Consider the following 20,581-nt stretch of genomic DNA (forward strand, 5'->3'; position numbering starts at 1 on the left):
TAAACTTTTCTTCCGGACTCCACAACTCTGATACCAATTGATAGTTCTGATACTTAATATAAGTATAGATCCAATAGCCAACAAGATGAGAGGGGGGGGGTGAATAATACAAACTTAATCTTCCATAAAAACATCAGATTCAACCTCAGTAACATATACTTTAGTAATATAACTAAAACTATTAAACATGCAAACTTAAAAGTATGTAAACATCATAAACCTCATAACACCAAATTTAATGTGGAAACCCAAATAGGGAAAAACCACTATCGGATTTCAGACCCACTAAGAAATATACTCTTCTATAGTATGCTCAGTTAAAAGAAAATCCTGTTAAAGATTACAAACACATTGCTAGATGTGACCCGGTTAAGGGATTTCCCTCAAATCTGTTAGGATCTTCACTTTGTTAGAAGTGACCTTGTTAAAGGATTTCAAACACTCAATTAGAATGTCACCTTGCTAGAGGGTTTTACAAATAAGACTATTAAGTCCACTTGGTTAAGAGATTTTCAATCACTTTCACAAAATAATAGTAATAAAAATCTATCTGCAACTTCACATCTAAAATGCTAAAGCAGATTCTTATTTGTTCAATAGAATCTAGACATAGTACTAATCTTGTCCATCTACTGAGCTTCTATACTCTGTTATTCAAACAGGTCTTCAAGCTTCTGTGCTCGGTAATCACTATTTAGCATCCTTGTGCATACACTTGCCCGCATACATTGTTTATCAACAATTTCCTATTTATAAACAATTAGCTAATCACTTAATCTCCTTGATCACATTTCCCATGATCAATCATAGCCATCAGATCTTCAATCTTGTCCAGGTGCAATGCATCTTTTGATTTGAAAAATGTTTTACCCCGCCTTGGAACTTGCATACATTTCTTGGAACTTGTCCTAGGGTATTGTAGTTCAATCTGCGCTATAGATCTTCATGCCGACTTTCCTTTGCCATACATTCATTAACAAACTTCATGCATGGTATACAAATCATTTAATCAATTCCAGCTCATCAGCTTCCTTCATTAAATAATGCATGTAAACATTTAATGCATTCTGTTATAGCTCGGTTACAACTCGGTAACAACTCGGTGAATACTAAACTTCACTCATAGAAATTATGCCTTCATTAACCGATAGCGATAACCTTAGGGTTTAGCAACTAGGTTCCTTAGGGTTTATCGACTAGGTTCTTTGCTTGGTAACATAGTATAGTATTAACCTTACAATTTACAATATATGTATCATGTCAAAACAATCTAAACATCATGATCTCATCATTGTCTGACTCAGTAATAGTCGCCCATTGAATACCTTATTCATCCCCTTATTCATCATATTCTTTCTGTGTCTTTTACCGACATCTTTATACTCTTCAAATCATACTTCTCAAGATATCGCAACATCATACTGAATTAGAAAATCAATTTGTTGACATCAATGACAAAATAATAATATCAAGACAATAAACATCCTTAATCAGTTATATCCATAATCATCAACAACCTTCTCAATATCCTTACTGAAATGCCAACAATCTCCCATTGTCTGTTATAATGCCAAATGCTAACATGAACTAGTACCCTTGGCTCTCGGACACACAAAACATTGCTCAACATACTTCCTCATATCTTTATGCATCTTCGGCCAATAATAAAATCTTTGCACCAACTCAAGTGTTTTATTCAGACCAAAATGTCCATTAAGACTTCCATTATGTTTTTCCTGTATGAGATTTTCCCTCATAGATTCCCTTCGCACACATAAATAACATCCCTTAAACAAATGACCACTCTGCAATGTGTAATCTGCATACTGGCTATTGAAATAATTATTAAACTCACTACATACCTTGTATACCTGAGAAAAGTCTTCATCTTCCCTGTAAAGCTCCTTGAAACTCTCCACACCTATGCTCTGCAAAGTCACTTCTTGGACACTAAGAATTTTTCTACTTAAGGCATCTGCTACCTTGTTCAGCTGTCCCTTTTTGTGCTTGATAGTAAAAGTGTATGCATGCAGCTATTCTATCCATTTGATGTGTCTATTGCTCATTTTTTCTTGAGAATTGATAAAAATCAAGGCTTGTTTATTTGTAAACACTACAAATTCTTTGGGAAAAAGATAATGCCTCCACTTCCTAGGAGCTTGCACTAAGGCATAAAATTCTAAGTCATAGGATGAGTATCTCTTCTTGGCATCATTCAATTTCTCACTATAGAATTCTACTAGTCTTCCCTCTTGGTTTAAAAAAGCTCCTACTACTATATGACTAGCATCACATTCTATGTTAAATAACTTATCAAAACTTGGTAAAACTAGGATGGGTTGGGTAGCTATCCTCTTTTTGAGAAACTCAAACACCTAGTCGGCTTCTTTAGTCCATGTAAACTTAGGTTTCAACCCACCCTTAATTCTTTCAAGAACATGAGCACAAATTTCACTAAAAACTCAAATGAACTTCCTATGAAATTGGGTAAGTGCATGGAAACTTCTTACCTCAGTAGTCATTTTCGGTGTAGGCCAACTCTGTAAAAATAAATGTGCAATGTAACTAGCATCATGCATAGTCTTGTAGGGAACAAAATGACTCATTTTACTAAACTGGTCAACAATGACAAAAATACTATCCAGGCCAGTCTTAGTTTTTGGCAAACCCACAACAAAATCCATGCTAATGCACTCCCACGGTCTTTTGGGAATTGGTAAAGGTTGGTATATCCCAATATTTTAACTAGTACCATTGGCTCTCTGACACATAAAATGCTTCTCAACATACTTCCTGATATCTTTATGCATCTGCGGCCAATAATCAAATCTTTGCACCAACTCAAGTGTTTTATTTAGACCAAAATGTCCACTAAGACTTCCATTATGTTTTTCCTGTATGAGATTTTCCCTCATAGATCCCCTTCGCACACATAACTGACATCCCTTAAACAAATGACCACTTTGCAATGTGTAATCTACATACTGGCAATTGAAATAATTATTAAACTCACTGCATACCTTGTATACCTAAGAAAAGTCTTCATCTTCCCTGTAAAACTCCTTGAAACTCTCCACACCTATGCTCTGCAAAGTCACTTCTTGGACAGTGAGAATTTTTCTACTTAAGGCATCTGCTACCTTGTTCAACTATCCCTTTTGGTGCTTGATAGTGAAACTGTACGCCTGTAGGTATTCTATCCAGTTGATGTGTCTATTGCTCAACTTTTCTTGAGAATTGATAAAACTCAAGGCTTGGTTATTTCTAAACACTACAAATTCTTTGGGCAAAAGATAACGCCTCCACTTCCTAAGAGCTTCCACTAAGGCATAAAATTCTAAGTCATAGGATGGGTATCTCTTCTTAGCGTTAGTCAATTTCTCACTATAGAATGCTACTGGTCTTCCCTCTTGGTTTAAAATAGCTCCTACTACTATATGACTAGTATCACATTCTATGGTAAATAACTTATCAAAACTTGGTACAACTAGGATGGGTTGGGTAGCTATCCTCTTTTTGAGCAAATCAAACCCTTGGTTGGCTTCTTTAGTCCACCTAAACTTAGTTTTGAACCCACCCTTAATTGTTTCAAGAATAGGAGCACAAATTTCACTAAAACCTCGAATGAACTTCCTATAAAATTGGGCAAGTCCATGGAAACTTCTTACCTCAGTAGTTGTTTTCGGTGTAGGCCAACTCTGTATTGCTTCCACCTTTGCTAGGATCCATTTCCAAAGTACCTTGGGATACTACAAAACCTAGATAAATGAGTTCTTGTTTCATGAATTCACATTGCCAACTATTCCTCATGTAGTTTGCTTAATACAATCTACAAGTGTTCAAGAGTTCTTCCTCTGTTTTGCTAAATATGTGGATATCATCAATGTATACCACTACAAATCTACCTATGCAGTCCTTCAATACCTCATTCATCAACCTCATGAAGGTACTAGGGGCATTAGTAAGCCCAAACGACATAACTAACCACTCCTATAACCCCTCTATAGTCTTAAAAGTTGTTTTCCATTCATCCCCTTCTTTAATCCGAATCTGGTGATATCCACTCTTTAAATCCGGCTTATTAAAATAATTTGCTTCTCCAAGACAATCCATTAAATCCTCAATTATAGGGATAGGAAATCTGTATCTTATGGTGATTTTGATTATTACCCGAGAATCAGTACATAATCTCCATTTACCGCCTTTCTTGGTTGCTAACACCACTAGTACAACACATGGGCTTATACTTTTTCAGATTAGACCTTGGTCAAGAAGCTCTTGTACTTGTCTTGCCACTTTTTTATTTTGTTCAGGAGTCATCTTATATGCAACCTTATTAGGCAGTGATGCTCTAGGAATAAAGTCTATCTATTGACTTACTGTTCTGGGAGGGGGTAGGCTTGTAGGTGTTCCATCACTCACAATGTCCTTAAACTATTCTAACAACTATGAAACCTTTATAGGTAGAACTTCTTGTTTAGTCTTCTCTGCTTGACTAGGTTTCACTAAGAGAGCTTAATGTTCTCCATCTCCTTTCTTGAGATCTCCCAAAAATTCTTCTCCTCCAGTCAACAACACATTAGGACCACTAGTTTTGGTTCCTTCATCCGCTACCAAAGATTGAATCATGTATATCACACCTTCCTTTGTGAATGCATAAGAGTTCTTTTCAACATCATGGATAGCTTTTCTATCAAATTGCCATGGTCTGCCTAGCAACAAATGACAGATGTCCATGGGTAGAACATCACATAAAATTTTGTCAAAATATTTCCCAATTGAAAATTCAACCCATACTTGTTCATTTACTGACACACGTTGTCCTTTCTTCAACCATGTGACCTTGTAAGGATGACTATGTGGCATGCTACTCAACCTAAGTTTACTTACTACTTCTTCGGAGATGATATTGTTTGTTGATCCTGAGTCAATGATCACTTTACAGACCTTACCAAGTACCTTGCACTTTACTCTGAAAAGAGACCTCCTCCATTTAGGCTCTTCCTTAATCGGTTCCCTAATTCGTACCCTTCTAACCATCTGTATGTGGGAAAATCGATGCAATGAAATGGAAATTACAAAAAATATTCAAAGACTTACCCACACACCAATGGGACTCTTGGTGCAAGTTATGGAGCTATGTGGAATAGCTCAACTTCCCAAGGGGTGTTCCATTGTTCTCTATCTCAAAAGACCCCTCAAGACAATGCCTTTTCTCTCAGATCACTGAGAAAAGTGACTTAGGGATGACAATCATGAGAATGAGGGATGCTTTTGATCAATCTTAGTATGAATGCATCCTATTTATGCATGATTTTAGATATGAACTAAACTAGTGATGATAAGATGAAAAGATTAGTAAAATACTATCCTAACATGATATACTAGTTTATATGATTTAACTAAGATGATATAAATGCTTCTAAAATGGTTATTAGATTATATTTCTATTCCAAAGAGAGACTAAATGCTTTGCTAAAAATGAGACAAAATGAGGGCACTATTTATAGAAGAAACAAGACAATGGATGGTCAGGATTGGATGATCCTATCAAGGGTCAGGATTGAAAGTTATCAATCCATGTTTACAATTCTCACCAATGAAATGGTGACAATTATCAAAATAAGACTGCTTGAGAGGGGATGTAAGAAGCATTAAATGCTTGAGAAGACCTCATGGTTACCTTAGGAGGTAAGGGTTAAGGTTAGGTTAGGGTTATCCATTGGATAAAGTTTTTACCCAAAGGATAAACTCTTGTGAAAGGGTTAAAGGGATAACCATGGTCAAAGCAAGGAATGCTTGATGAGATCCTTGGGTTAGATGAGGGTTGAGTTAGGCAAAAGTCTCTAACCATTCCACAAAGGGTTATTTAACCATTAATGGTTTGAAAGACTTTCAGGACAAATTTGTAAGAGTCCTTCCAAATTTGGGGGTATTCAACAAGTTCGTTTGTTGAAGGCATAAAGGCTTTAATGCCTTTGAAGACTTTACTCCAAATTTGAGAAGTGACATCCTCAAATTTAGGGAAAGGGGATAATTTAAGGATTTAGGCTAATTGATTAGGATTAGATGGGTTCTAGAAGAATTTAGGAGGGGTTTTAGGAGGCAAGTGGGAGATGTAGGAAAATGTAAGTGGGTGAGGAGTACTAGAATTTAATTAAAATAAATTGCTTTATTTCAATTGTGGTTCCAAGTGGAGGATTAAATAAATTATCTTTATTTATTTGGGGTGAACTATTTAATTAAATGTAAATTTAATTAAAAGTAGAGAGAAGGGATTTAATTAAATAAAATGATTTATTCAATTAAATGATGTGAAAGGTTTAAGTGAATATAAAAAAAAAAATTAAATAATTTATTTAATCAAATAGAGGAATGTGGATAATTTAATTAAATTAAATTTAACTAAATAGAGGAATGAGAATAAAATGAACATTAAATATTCATTTAGGAATATGGTCATTTTTATACGTCTACATTTTGCCCCTCTTTGAAGTGATGTGTGTGCACATGTTGATTCAAAGAAAATTGATGTGTCATCAAAATTTGATAATGATCAGTGTGATGTCGTGTATCGAGATGTTCATGTCATGCCCCAGACTTGATAAATGATGTTGATAATGCCCCCTCGGGAGATGAATCAAAAATTTTGAAAATTTGATGTGATTTTGATAATTTTCATTGCATTTTAAAATTTTGTCTATGTTGAATGTGTCAATTTGATTCATCTCCCGATAATTACGTTTGTTAGGGTTAGAAGTGAGACCACGAGCAATTTATATGTTCCACCACGTAACCCTAATTTCTGTTTACCCTATAAAAAGGTAAAATGTGGTTTCATTTGTATCATTTGTGCTTGTTGACATTGGAGAAAGTGACATTTGGAGAGAAAGACAAAATGCTGATTCCTCATGCTTCTCATCGATTCAAGTGCATTCATCGGTACCGGAGGCCTGCCATGTATGGACCACCAGTAAGTCATCAATTTTTGCCCCTTTTTTCTTTTTGTTTTGTCATTTTTGGTCACATTTTTCATTTTTTACCGCAGAATTTTAACAGGTTAGCACGTAGGGTTTGCACCCTAGTGCATACGATAAAAACAGTAGTGCATAGAGTATTAAAAACTAGGGTAGCATCGGAGTTAGGGTACGTAACGCATAGGCAGTTTAGGATAGCGCATCGAGTACTTTTAGCGTAGAGGGCTAACAGGCTAGCGCTTAGGGGGGAAAGGGTAGCACATAGGTGAAACCTAGTGCATAGGGTCAATAGGGTTGCGCATGGGTAGAATAAGATAGTGCGTAGGGTTAGGGTTGCAGCGCATTGGTGGATTAGGATAGCGCATAAGGGTTTTCTAGAGCATAGGGTAAAGTTGGCAGTGCATGGCAGGACTTGGCTAGCGCATAGGTAGCAGCTTAGCGCATAGAAAAAAGTTCTTAGCACGTAGGCAGAAAATGTAGTGGAAATTAGGATTTGTTGAGGGATTTTTGAGATGAATGAAGATAGGTTGGGGTAAGTCGGTGTTTGCCAATTTTTCCTGGATGGGTGCAATAGTCAATCTACGTGCCTGTTGTGTGTTTTTTTTTAAATTTTGATGGCCGATATGAGTTTCGATATGGTTTTTGGATATAGATTTTTGATAAATAACTTGATTTGATTTGCATTTTTTCAAGTTGATGTGAATGTGATGTTGATATGGATTGGATATGATGTGGATTTTGATATGAAACTTGATTAGATTTTCAATGTTTCAAGTTGATATGAGCTTGATATGATTTGCAGTGTTTCAAGTTGATATGAATGTGAAACTTGATTTGTTTTTCAATGTTTCAAGTTGATATGGATGTGAAACTTGATTTGTTTTTCAATTTTTCAAGTTGATATGGATTTTTGATTGCTGATATGAATTTTGATATGGAACTTGAGTTGATTTTCAGTGTTTCAAGTTGATATGGATTTGAAACTTGATTTGTTTTTCAATGTTTCAAGTTGATATGGATTTGATGGATAGCTTGATTTGATTTGTGTTGTTTCAAGTTGTTATGGATTTGATATTGATATGGATGTGATTTGATGTGAAACATGATTATTTTCAGTGTTTTAAGTTGATAGGGATTTGATTTTGATATGAATTTTTGATTTGATGGGGGAATTGATATTGGACATGTTTTTCTTGTGAGAGGAGTGGCTTGGTGTTGTGCAGTGGTGAGAGTGATTTTCAAGGCCATGGTCTCTGATTCCATGATAGACATAGGCAGACAGGGACATTATTGAGAGATGTGGATTATCGTCTTTGTTAGAGATGCCTTGGTATATCATTAACCAGGGTTTATTGACAACTTTGGTAGAGAGGTGGCATAGTGACACCAACACCTTTCATTTGGCAACATATGAGATTACAGTGATATTGGAGGATTGCTATCGAATTTTGTGGAGTCTTGTGGTAGCTACACTTTTACCATATAAGCATATTAAGTAGGGCGGAACAGAGGCTCTTTGTCGGATTTTGTAGGATGATATGATATGTGGGTATGAGATCTCCTAGCAGGAGTTTATTGATTTGGATTATGCTTCACTACCATTAGTACTAGCAGGTTTCATAGGTGGCTTCTTATGTCCTGACCGTAGGTCAAAGGGACTGGAAGTGGGATGGGGGTTGGTCTTGGAGGATATGGTGACACAGGGTTGCCAGTTTGCATGGGGGTTCGCTATGTTGGCCCACTTATACAAAGATTTGCATCAAGTGGTATACTTGGGGTATAACAGTTTATCATTTGGGGTTACTTTGTTACAGGTATGGGCATGGGAGCACATTCCCGCAATGAGGTCACTTGCAGATGGGGATAGACCAGTTGGACGGGCCTATGCATATGGATATACAGGGATAGTTGTCCAGCGTAAGCTGGGTAAACTAGAGAATTGGAGGAGGGTGCTTGATGATATTGATACGGTCATTTGGAGACCGTATATGGAGTACGAGGTGTGGGAGGAGGATGGGCTAGAGATGCCCTATGTGTACATGTCCCGATTTTTGATAAGGGGGACGTCCTTTGTGATCAAGAGATTCCTGCATAGCCGAGTTCAATTGTAGTACGGATGATAGCAGGGGATACCAAAGGGAGCATGCTTATATGCTCGATGGAGGCAGGATGTGCCAGAGTGGGGTCCGACCATTGATAGTGTTGTGGTGGTTGAGGAGTATATGCACCTAGCCGGCTAGATATGGGACTATGCCTATGGGGTAGTGGATGCAGGGATGATTGAGGAGTTCTCAATGCTTTTTGTGGCTCATGTTGTGGCCAAGATAGATGATCCAGGGGAGATGATTCTTGCTTTTGATGACGATGAGGATGAGGAGCTCGAGAGGCTAGGGAGATGGAGAGAGGAGGGAGAGGAGTGTGAGGAGGGAGGTGGGGATGGTGGAGGTGATGACAGTGGAGATAGTGGAGGAGGTGCCTGAGGTCGGTGTGGAGATAGAGCAGGGAGAGGAGAGGAGATAGAGGTGGAGTTGGTGGGGATAGAGGGATACAGGTTGAGAGAGTAGTGTGGCGGGCAGTGTAGGATAGAGGCAGGGGAGGTTTAGTGATTAAAGATGGTGGTGGTGAGCGAGCAGGGGACAGTGGTGGGTAGGTCGGAGGACTTTAGAGGGCCTACCTAGAGGAGGAGATCAGATGTTCTACCCCCACCATTGCCAAGGACAGGAAGAGGGACAGGGGGTACCACGACATAGGTACCCCTCCAGATTCAGTTTCCAACTCATTGAGAGGATGCTCAGATCAGATCCTTACAGTTATCAGTGCAGCATCAACAGACATAGTTATTGGTGCATTAGCGTCAAATTACTCAGCTTACCATAGAGCGGGACACAGAGAGAGAGAATTGGGGTCGAGCAAAGGGCCCCTAGATTTAATGTTAGTCGGTCATCTCGGAGTCAGTTAGGGATAGAGAGTAGGGGTGTGACTGGGCCACCTTGACATGATCCACTTGGAGATCCAAGTGCTGGGACATCTATCGCAAGACCGTCACCCTCAAGAGATAGCCATACCTAAGAGACCTTGTCTCTATTGTATTTTTAGCATTTGTTGTATTTGGGATAGAAATGACATCTTTTGTATACTTGATCATTTTTAAGATATATATATATATATATATATATATATGACACCATTTTATTTGATCCACATGTGATGTGTTTGATGGATGATGCTTTATATATGATTTTGACTATTTTGCAATGCTTAGATAGATGCATGTGATTGGATATTTGATGGATATGACTGGATGATGTATGATTTATGAGATGTATCTTGAAAATAAGATGTATGATAATGATAATGATGTGAGATGTATCTTGAAAATGAGATGTATGACAATGATAATGATGTGAGATGTATCTTGAAAATGAGATGTATGATAATGATATGCAACTAATTCTGAAATGATATGCAACTAATTGTAAAATGATATGCAACTAATCGTAAAATGATATGCAACTAATTGATCATCCTCATTCTTTCATTTGTCATTCCTATATAGTCACATGTTGTTTCTTTCTTTGTGTTTATCATCATTGAGTTGTTGGGATATGATGAAAATTTATACAAGCATAATGGTATAATTGAACCACAATGACCTGAGAAAAATTTACATGATTTTTGATTTTGCAAGATGGCACAAACGATGAGGTATAATTGAACCAAGATGACCTGAGTGTGTCTTGCATATAAATAGACAATATTAAACCATTTATATGTGCAAAGAGGAACCATGTCTTCAGTGATATGCTTTGAATCAAGTCTCGAGACAAGTATTTTTACAGTACAAGTGATCACTTCACAAACAGAAAACTAAAAAATATTGGATTCCCAATCACTTTCTCTAGCTCAATGCATCGTTGAGAAAATTTAGGGGATCCAATAGTTCAAAAGAGTTCAAGTGCAAGAAATGTCAAAACTTCATGCAAAATGCAAAAATTTTATACTTCAGAAAATCATCCATCATGTGTTGTGGATCTGTTAAGTGATTAATGTTTTGTTCTCTTGATTGTTGAATGCTTGTGTTGATATGGTTTTCTTGGTTTGCAAAAAGTTTTAACTTAGGATGGAACATTGATCAATGTTGCCCCTAGCTAAATTTACCTCCTGACATGGATATGTACAGTGATTGCCAAGCCATGGTGGGATATGATGAAATGATTTTTGAATAAACTAGGATAGTGACTATGCTAAGTATATCCTAGATGATGCTATTTTGATAAAGTGTTAGGCGATGGCTGGTAGTGCTTGATTGTGGATATAAAAGTTCAAGAGTATAGATAGATAGAGGAGTTGTCCTCTCATAATAGCCCCTATTGCCAGGTTTTCACCAATTATTTTATTGCACCTTGCTTTTTCTAACTTTTTATTTTTTTGTATTTTTGATTTTTTTATGTTTTTGATTTTTTTGACTTTTCTATGCATTAGACTGCTCAAGTATAGTATTTCTTCAAATGGATGTTGTTGGTTGGTTCATCGAGCACATCTCCTTTTGAAGTTGTTAGCTGATAGGTGCTTGATCCATAGGCTGATATGATGACATAGGGACCCAACCAATTAGGTTCAAATTTCCCTTTTTTTTTTTTTGATCCTATTGATTTCTAGGATTTTATTTGAGTACGAGATCACCAATTTTAAAAATCCTAGGGATGACCTTGTGGTTGTAGCTTCGGCACATGCATTGTTGATATACTTTGAGGTGAGTATAGGCATGTTGTCACTTTTCATCTAGAAGTTCTAGCTCTTGCAGTCAGTTTACTCGATACTCTTCATCTGGAATGAGGCCTTTCAAAGATACTCTAAGAGATGGGATTTCTACCTCCAGGGGTAAAATTGCTTTTGATCCATACACCAATGAATATGGCATAGCTCCTGCAGGTGTGAGGATGCTAGTTTTGTATGCCCAAAGTGCTGGATTAAGTTGCATGTGCCAATCTTTTCTTGCATCATTTACTATTTTCTTGAGGATTTTCAATACTGTTTTGTTGGATGCCTCAGCTTGACCATTCCCCTATGGGTAGTAAGGTGTAGAGAAATTATGTTGGATTTTGAATCATTCACATAGTTCTTGCACATCCTAGTTTTTGAAAGGTCATCCATTATCTATGATGATGGAACTTGGAATGCCATATCTGTAGATTAGATAATTAAGAATGAAAGAGGCAATTTGTTTTCCAGTGATTGTGGTCATGGGGACCGCTTCAATCTATTTGGTAAAATATTATGTTGTAGTGATAATGAGCTTGTGTCCATTTGAAGATGAAGGGTGTATTTCACCTACTAAGTCCAGTCCCCACTGGCAAAAGGGATAGGATGTTTTAAATGGCTGTAGTTCATGTGCTGGTCCATGTATATGATTGCCATGGATTTGGCATTTAGGAAATTTCTTTGCAAAATGATAAGAATCCTTTTCCATTGTCGGCCAGTAATATCCCATTCTTAGAATTTTTTTAGCAAGAGTAGGATCACTTGAATGTGTGCCATAGATACCTTCGTGAAGCTCTTGTAAAGCAGAGTCATATTTGTTATGATCAAGGCAATGGAGAAGAGTACCATCTAGAGCTTGACGGTAAAGAGTATCAGTAGTCAGAGTGTAACGGGCAGCTTGCCGGATAAAGATATGTTTTTGATTTCAAGATAGGTCAATGGGTAGGGTATTGGTTTTGAGATAGTCATATATTATTCCATATAACAGAGAGTCTGAACTAGTTAGGGCATAGATAACATGGGATACAAAATTGTCATAGGCTTGCGAAAATAGTTGCTCTACCAAAAAATCGTAACGACACTATTGTTCTCGAATTTGTAGGAGTGAAGTGATAGTAGCCATTGCATCGGCTGCTCTGTTGTCCAACCTTGGTATTTGTTCGAAGATGATTTGTACAAAATATTGTTTGAAATCATCCACCATTCATTTGTATGGCAGCAGCTTGTCATCTTTTGTTGATAGTCATTGTTGATTTGATTGATGACTAGTTGTGAATCTCTGTAGACTTTTAATTATGTGATTCTCCATTCCACAGCCATTTTTATCCTTGTAACCAGTGCCTCATACTCAGCAATGTTATTTGTGCATGGAAACATGATCCTATATGATCTTGGTATGGTGTGTCCATCAGGAGTGATGAATAGAATGCCAGCACCCGAGCCATGTTGAGTGTAGGAACCATCAAAGTATAGGGTCCATTGCTTGGTGGTAATAGTAAGAACATCCCTATTTGGAAATTCAATCTCCATTGGTTGTTTATCTGGTAGTGGTGCATCAGCTAATTGATCTGCAATCACTTGTCCTTTGATAGCTCGACACTCTATGTAGTGGATATCAAATTCATTAAGAATCATTACCCATTTAGCCAATCTTCTTGTGAGGGCCACTTTGCTGAGTAAGTATTTCAGAGGGTCAATTTTTGCTACTAGCTTGATTGTGTGAGCTAGTATGTAGTGTTAGAACTTTTGAGAAGCAAATACTACTGTCAAACAAGCCTTCTTAAGGAATGTATAATTGAGCACATATTCATTCAAAGTTCTACTAATTTAATAGATAGCTCTTTCTTTTCCTTCTTGATTTTCTTATGCTAATAGTGCCCCCAATGATATGTCTATTGTTGATATGTAGAGAATAAGTGGCTTCCCTACTATTGGTGGTACCAGAACTGGTGGGCTCATTAGATATTGCTTGATTTGATAGAATGATTCTACACATTTGGCTTCCCATATGAATGGTACATTCTTATGTAGCAAATGATTGAAAGGTAGGCTTTTATCTGCTAGTTGAGCAATGAATAGCCTGGTTGACTAGAGTCATCCCTGCAATGATCTAAGTTGGTTGATCTTCTTAGGTTTGTGGCATCTCCATGATGGCTTGTACTTTTGTTGGATCTACTTCAATGCCTTTTTCTGAGACTATGTAGCCTAATAACTTGCCTCATGTTACCCCGAAGACACACTTCTAAGGGTTGAGCCTGACTTGAAATTTTTCCAACCTTTCAAAAAAAAATTCTAAGATGCCTAGATGTTCTGCTCAGGTAAATGACTTAGCTAGTAAATCATCCACATAGTCCTCCATGAAGGTATGCATCATGTCATGAAAGATTGCTGGCATTGCTCGTTGATAAGTTGCCCCAGCATTCTTTAAGCCAAAAGGCATGACATTCCAATAGTACATTCCCCAAGGACAAGTAAACATTGTTTTATCTTGATCCTCTGGAGCTATCTTGATTTTATTATAACCAAAAAAACCATCCATTAGTGATAGCATTGCATGGCCTATTGTGAGGTCTACAATTATGTCGATACTGGGCAAAGGAAAGTCATCCTTTGGATAGGCTTGGTTGACATCTCTAAAATCAGTGCATATGTTAATGCTGCCATCTAGTTTTGAAACTGGCACAATGTTGGAAGTCCATTCAACATAGTCTATAGATTGAATAAATCCAACATCTAATAGTTTCTTTAGCTTTTCTTTGATAATGAGTGCTACATGTGGATTCATCTTTCTCAATTTTTTCTTAAATGGCTTAGCTCCTGGAGCAATGGATAAGTGATGCATGATTAAGTATGGATCAATCTCGGGCATATCTGCATATGACCAAGCAAAATTGATTTGCTTTTCTTTGAAAAAATTGATAAACTCTTGTTTTTCTGCATCTTTCAGAGATTTTGCTAGGTGTATGTTTTTGGCTGCTTCTGTTGTGCCAATGTTGATTGATTGAGTGGGCTCAATCAATATGGATGATCGCTCCTGATAGTGTTTTGGAAGAGTGTCAAGTCTCTCATCTTTAGGTGCCTCAAAAGGTTTTCACCTGCAGATGTGTCCTTTATTTTTACTTTTTTGTGATCTAGTGCTGCCATTGACTGGTTTTCAGAAGTAGATCCTTTATTTCATTCATTTTTTGCGATTAAGAGACTTGGCACTCCCTTGATTGCAGATTTCATTACTTTTTTCACTAGTAGAGTTTGTTTCCGGGTTGACGGTACATAAGTAATGGATAATGGAATCATTATTTGGGAAAATTGGTATGTCATAATTTTCAAGTTCATCCCAGTCTATTAGGTCAGGAAAGATGAGTGGTAAAGAGTCATTGGGTGGGTCGAGTTCAGTTGTTGTAAGTGTTAGGATGGAGGTATCATCAAGGTTGGGTGGGATATTAAATAAGTTAATGATTTTGTCGAGGTCTTCAATGGTATCATCTTCCATGTAAACTTGCTCATAATGTCGCTGCTCATTTTCCTTGTTGTCATAGATATTTTGTGGACCAAATTCAAGTAGTCTAGGCTCTATGCCTTGTTCTTCTTGAGAAAGGAGTGTATGAATGGCATTTGCAGCAATATCTTTAGTAACATTGGAAGAACTACCCCATTCATATTCATTTGAATCAATCTCAGAGGTATTATCCCAGATTCTTTTAGTGCTATGGACTGGTATGTTTTAGGGTGGAAACAGGTCCTTGATGATTGATACCAGTCTGATAGTTTTCTCTGATTCTGTATCAGATCTTGCTTCTACTCTTTGCATCTATTCATATATTATCTCTCCTAGGGGAGTAGTGATGTTATCAGGGGGTGATTCTTCTTTGTTTGAAATAGGTTCTTGAACATGATGCACTTTTGCATAAGGTGCTTCTTCTTGTTTAATGGATGACTCCTCGTGTTGTTTCTCTTTTTCCTGGTATTCACGTTTCTTTTGTATTGTTTCTGCTGATTCAAATAGTGCCTCCTGCCATAATCCTCCTTGTATTTCTTCTTTTCTTTCTACTAAGGTTTGTGATATTTGTTTGGTGTCTTCTTTGGGGGTAGAGTGTGTTCATAGCCCAATCCTATTTTGTCTTTAGAAAACTGTGAAGGAGGATCCAATGGTTCTGTGACACCTTCCTGACGCTTGCTGATAGGTCCTTTGCCAGTGTATCCCATTTGTTGCATGATTGAGTAGCCTTTTTGATATGGTTGTATTGGTATAGTGACTTCAATAGTAGCTTCTCTGACTTCTTCTTCATCCTTGTATAGCCAACTAAGGATGTCCTTTTCTTCTGATTCATGAGCTAGTGTGCCTAGTTGAATAAACTTGCCATCAAACTTGGTGATGGGGTGTGTTGCTTGATGTGTGGATGCTGAAGGTAGCCCATGAGATTTAGGCAATATTGGTAAGTTGATTAAACACAAGGGTTCCAAAGAGTACTCTCCCATGCCTTGTTCTTTGATTTTCATTTTCAGTTTGAAATCCATAGAGAAAGATTTAGGCTTTTCTTGCTGAAAATCTGGTGCTGAGAAAATTTGTTTTTCTCTGTTATGTGGAACCAGACTGTCTTGGGTTGCCCCCATAGCATTACAATGTTGAAAAGGGTTATGATCTACTAAAACATAAATCTCTTTTCCATTGTATGGGAACTTAACACACCGGTGGTAAGTTGATGGTATTGCTTGCATTTCATGTATCCAAAGTCGACCTAATAAAATATTATATGTGACGTCTATGTCTAAGACTTGGCACATAGTGTCCTTTTGTATCAGTCCTACTTGAATTGGCAACACCACTATTCCCTTGGATGATATTTCTTCATAATCATATTCTTTGATAGTGATCTTTTTGCATGGATCAATAGATTTCTCAGAGAATCCTAATGCATAGATAAGTTTTAAGGTACAAATATTGAGTCTAGCTCCTCCATCTATTAATACCCATTTGACTTGATGTTTGTAGACCAAGACTTCAATATGGAGTGGAGTATTGTGTGGATGGCTTAATGAAATATTATCCTGATCTAAAAAGTTGAGATTATGAGGCCTTGTCATATGAGCTACCATGGCTTGGAATTTGTCAGTATCCAAATCCTAAGGTACATTTGTTTCCAATAGTGCTTGTTCCAAGATATCCTTGTGTTTTGGTGAAAGTTTCAGCAACTCAAGTATAGATATTTGAGTGGGAGTTTTGTATAGTTGACTAACCAGATCATATTGAATTTTGCGGATAGTGTTTGATGTTGATGTATGTCCCTTCAAGATATATTTTTGAGCTCTGGGGGTTACATTGATCGATTCATGTTCGCGTTTGTCCTTGATTGTAATAACATTTATTTGATTGTCATCTGTTGATATATGATTGATGGTGTTATTGTATATGTTATTGATACGAGCTCCACATGCATCATTTGATGTTGAAGCTCCATCATTTTTGTATTTAGGAAGAGGATTCTTAAAGGTGTCATGGTCACCATTTGTCTTGAGACCATCGATTGTTAAATCGCCTCTATCAATCGTGTCTTGATCAATGTTTTTCAGTCTCATGCAATCATTTGTTTGATGTCCTTTGTTTCGGTGAAAATCACAAAAGTGTGAGTCATTCCACCAAGGTGGTTTGACTTGTGGTTCAAAGTTGTTGATTGCTGGTAAGGATATAATTTTGTTTGCTAGAAGCTCTCTCACTAGTACATTCAGAGCTAATTTTCGACGGCCGATTGTTGGAATTGCGACAAATTTTCATCAGAGTGCCGACAAAAGTAGTCATCAAAAACTCATCGTAGGATTTTTCAAAAATGCCCCTGACTGTTGGAAATACGACAATTCCATGGAATTTTCTGACGATGGGCATGATCACTCTTCCAGTCAAAAAAGTCATCGAACATGCACACTAATACATTTGGACTAGATTTCTGACTGAGGTTTCTGACGAAGAAGGTATATTGTGGCCAAATTTGATTTGTTTTTCAAAAAATGCTTGAATTCATCATAATTCTGATGGCAATTTACCATTTGGTTTCGACAAAGAAGGCATTAGCAATGAAAATTTTCTTTTTTTCAAAAAAGTGCTCGAGTTCGTCGTAATTCCGATGACAATGACCATTACTTAAAAAAAAAGAAGAGGGCAATTCATTTGTGCATTGCAATCCTGCGTAGGCATCTGTGGTGACTTCAACCCCCAACAACATCAAACCCATGTAGAAGGCATTTGTGCATTGCTTGCAATCCCGCACAGGAGGTAGATTCTTCACCTTAATTTCATGTTGCAAAAAATATACATTCAAGAGACAACTTTTTCTTGCTTTTATACATGCTAGCTATGCTTGCATTCTTGTGGGATATTGACCGATTGTGGAAGAAAATCTTGAAGTATGAGAGTTTCCTTTTATATGCAAAATATGCTAGGAAATGAGACATGTGGTGGTTAATTTCCCTAGTTTTTAATGCAAATTGCTCAAACTCGTATTCATATTGATTATCCAATCTTAGGCCGAATGGCCTCTAGTCAAAGGTGTGGTTACTTGAATGCATAATACCCTATAGGAATCCACTCCTCATAAAACCATATAAATATGATTGAGGAGTGAGCATTCAATTTTGTTGCAGCAATCCCTTCCTCTCGTATACGCGCGTGTTGATTGTTCACTACTGTACGAGCAAATATATAGGGCGGTGTCTACCTCTGGTTGCTGAATTGATGGAGATCAAAACAATGCATAATAAAAAAATGGGCATGAATATTATTCAATTTATTTGCAACCTTCATTCAGTGTTGTTTGGGCAAGCCTTTCTTTCTCGTGCCAGCCAGCCTAACACATGGATAGGGAGATTGCTAGGTAAGTGCTCAAAAAGCCAATTTTGGTCAAGAAGCTACAATAGGAAACAAAAGTATTGTTTGTGTCTGCTCCTTATGTTTGCAAATATAAAATTCAGTTACATTAGTTAGACCTCCCTACAAGAGTTCACCATGAACCTCCCTTTTTGGTGAAAGCTAGCACCCTTGCTCAACGTTACTCCAATTCCTCACTTCACCCATCTACACATTTTCCAATCTCTGGTTCTCTTGACATTCAACTTATTGTTTATAGTGTGCATTAGGCAATTCCAAAATGGTCATGTAGAGGAAACAAGGTTTTTACTCAAAATTTGACAACCAACTTAGTTTAAGGCTCATAGCCCTTAGCTTTCTCAACTCACCAACTAAAGGTCAAAAACCCCAAATGAGACTACACATTGTCCAAGGTCTCAAATGTCACTTGTTTCTCTATTTTAGAGTGATCTCACAAATTTTCATAAGTCCCAAATTCCACCTTGCAATCGGGTTCATGATTCTTGACAAAACAGTCAAAAGGGCTACTAGCCCGTGGAGGCCTAATTGGCCTAGTTTTGCTCACCCTGCCCAACGATGGCCAAATACTCCCACAAATTTGTTTTGGATGCTAATTTAGAGGTCTATTCTCAAGGATTTTTTTGGTCTTAGGCTCCATCAACCAGGTTTAGTGTCTGTCCAAAAATTTGGGCTTAAAAGTAGGGTTTTGGAGGGTTTTGGAGTGTAACCACTGTGTTTGCATCCTTGTTCACCACTACAAGAGCCTAGATCTTCATAGGACCTCTATCATGTCTTCAAAATCTGTCCCCTTCCTTTGCCATACAAATATTATGCCAAACACTTTGCAAACATCTGAGAAAAAGAGGTGAAATGCCACTGTCACTATTAAAACACTGCCCTTTTACAAGTCAACTGCTGCTACATTTTTGGTCCTGCATAACAAGGAGTTTGAACTGGAAATATACCCCAATGAGGTATTCAAAACACTAATGAATCTTCCTATTAAATTTCCTTCACAATTATGAGGCTTGGATAATGCTTTTGAAGCATTCCTTGAGCATTTTGACAAACACAAATCACAAAATAGTGAACTTGCCGTTGAATACAAGGATTGGTAAAACTTGCAAATTACAAACTTGTCAACTATTGAAGTTGAACCAAGCTAACTTGTAACACTTCTTAGACTCCTTTCTTGGCATCTTTAACACTCCAATGCATTTGATTACAAGAATTTGAGTTTTCAAGAAAGATATTAGTCAAGTTCCAAAACTTGTCTAATCTTCACTCAAATTTGTCCTCCAACCATACCTCTGACTCAATACAAAATGATAAACCAACTTGACCCAATCCATTTTGTGGGATCCCGGACCTGGATTAGTCAAGTGTTGGCATTTTGAAACCTCAAACCCTTGACAGGGTAGTGCACACATAGAATGAAAGATATTTTTATTACTTCAACTTGCAAAATGAAAACCAGTGCAATAATCAATTGAATAGCATTAGGAAACCAATATGTACACTCAACCAGTGCTCATTTTACCTCATTCTCTTGAAATTCAACTTATTGTTTTTAGAGGCATAACTCTGACTCAAAAAAAAATATATACACAATGTACATGCATAAACCAACTTGACCCAATCCATTTTGTGGGATCATAGACCTAGATTAGTCAAGTGGTGGCATTTTGAAACCTCAAACCCTTGACAGGGTAGTGAGCACATAGAATGAAAGATTTTTTTATTACTTCAACTTGGAAAAGAAAACCAGTGCAATAATCAATTGAATAGCATTAGGAAACCAATATGTCCACTCAACGAGTGCTCATTTTACCTAGCTTTGATAAGCTTTTTACTATTGAATGTGATGCTAGCAATATTGTTGTAGGAGCTATTTTAAGTCAGCACAATAGACCAGTTGCATTCTTTAGTGAGAAATTGAATGATGCCAAGAAAAAGTACTCTTCCTATGATTTAGAACTCTATGCAT

This window comes from Cryptomeria japonica, chromosome 5 (assembly GCF_030272615.1).
Source record: "Cryptomeria japonica chromosome 5, Sugi_1.0, whole genome shotgun sequence".
Classification (NCBI taxonomy): Eukaryota; Viridiplantae; Streptophyta; class Pinopsida; order Cupressales; family Cupressaceae; genus Cryptomeria; species Cryptomeria japonica.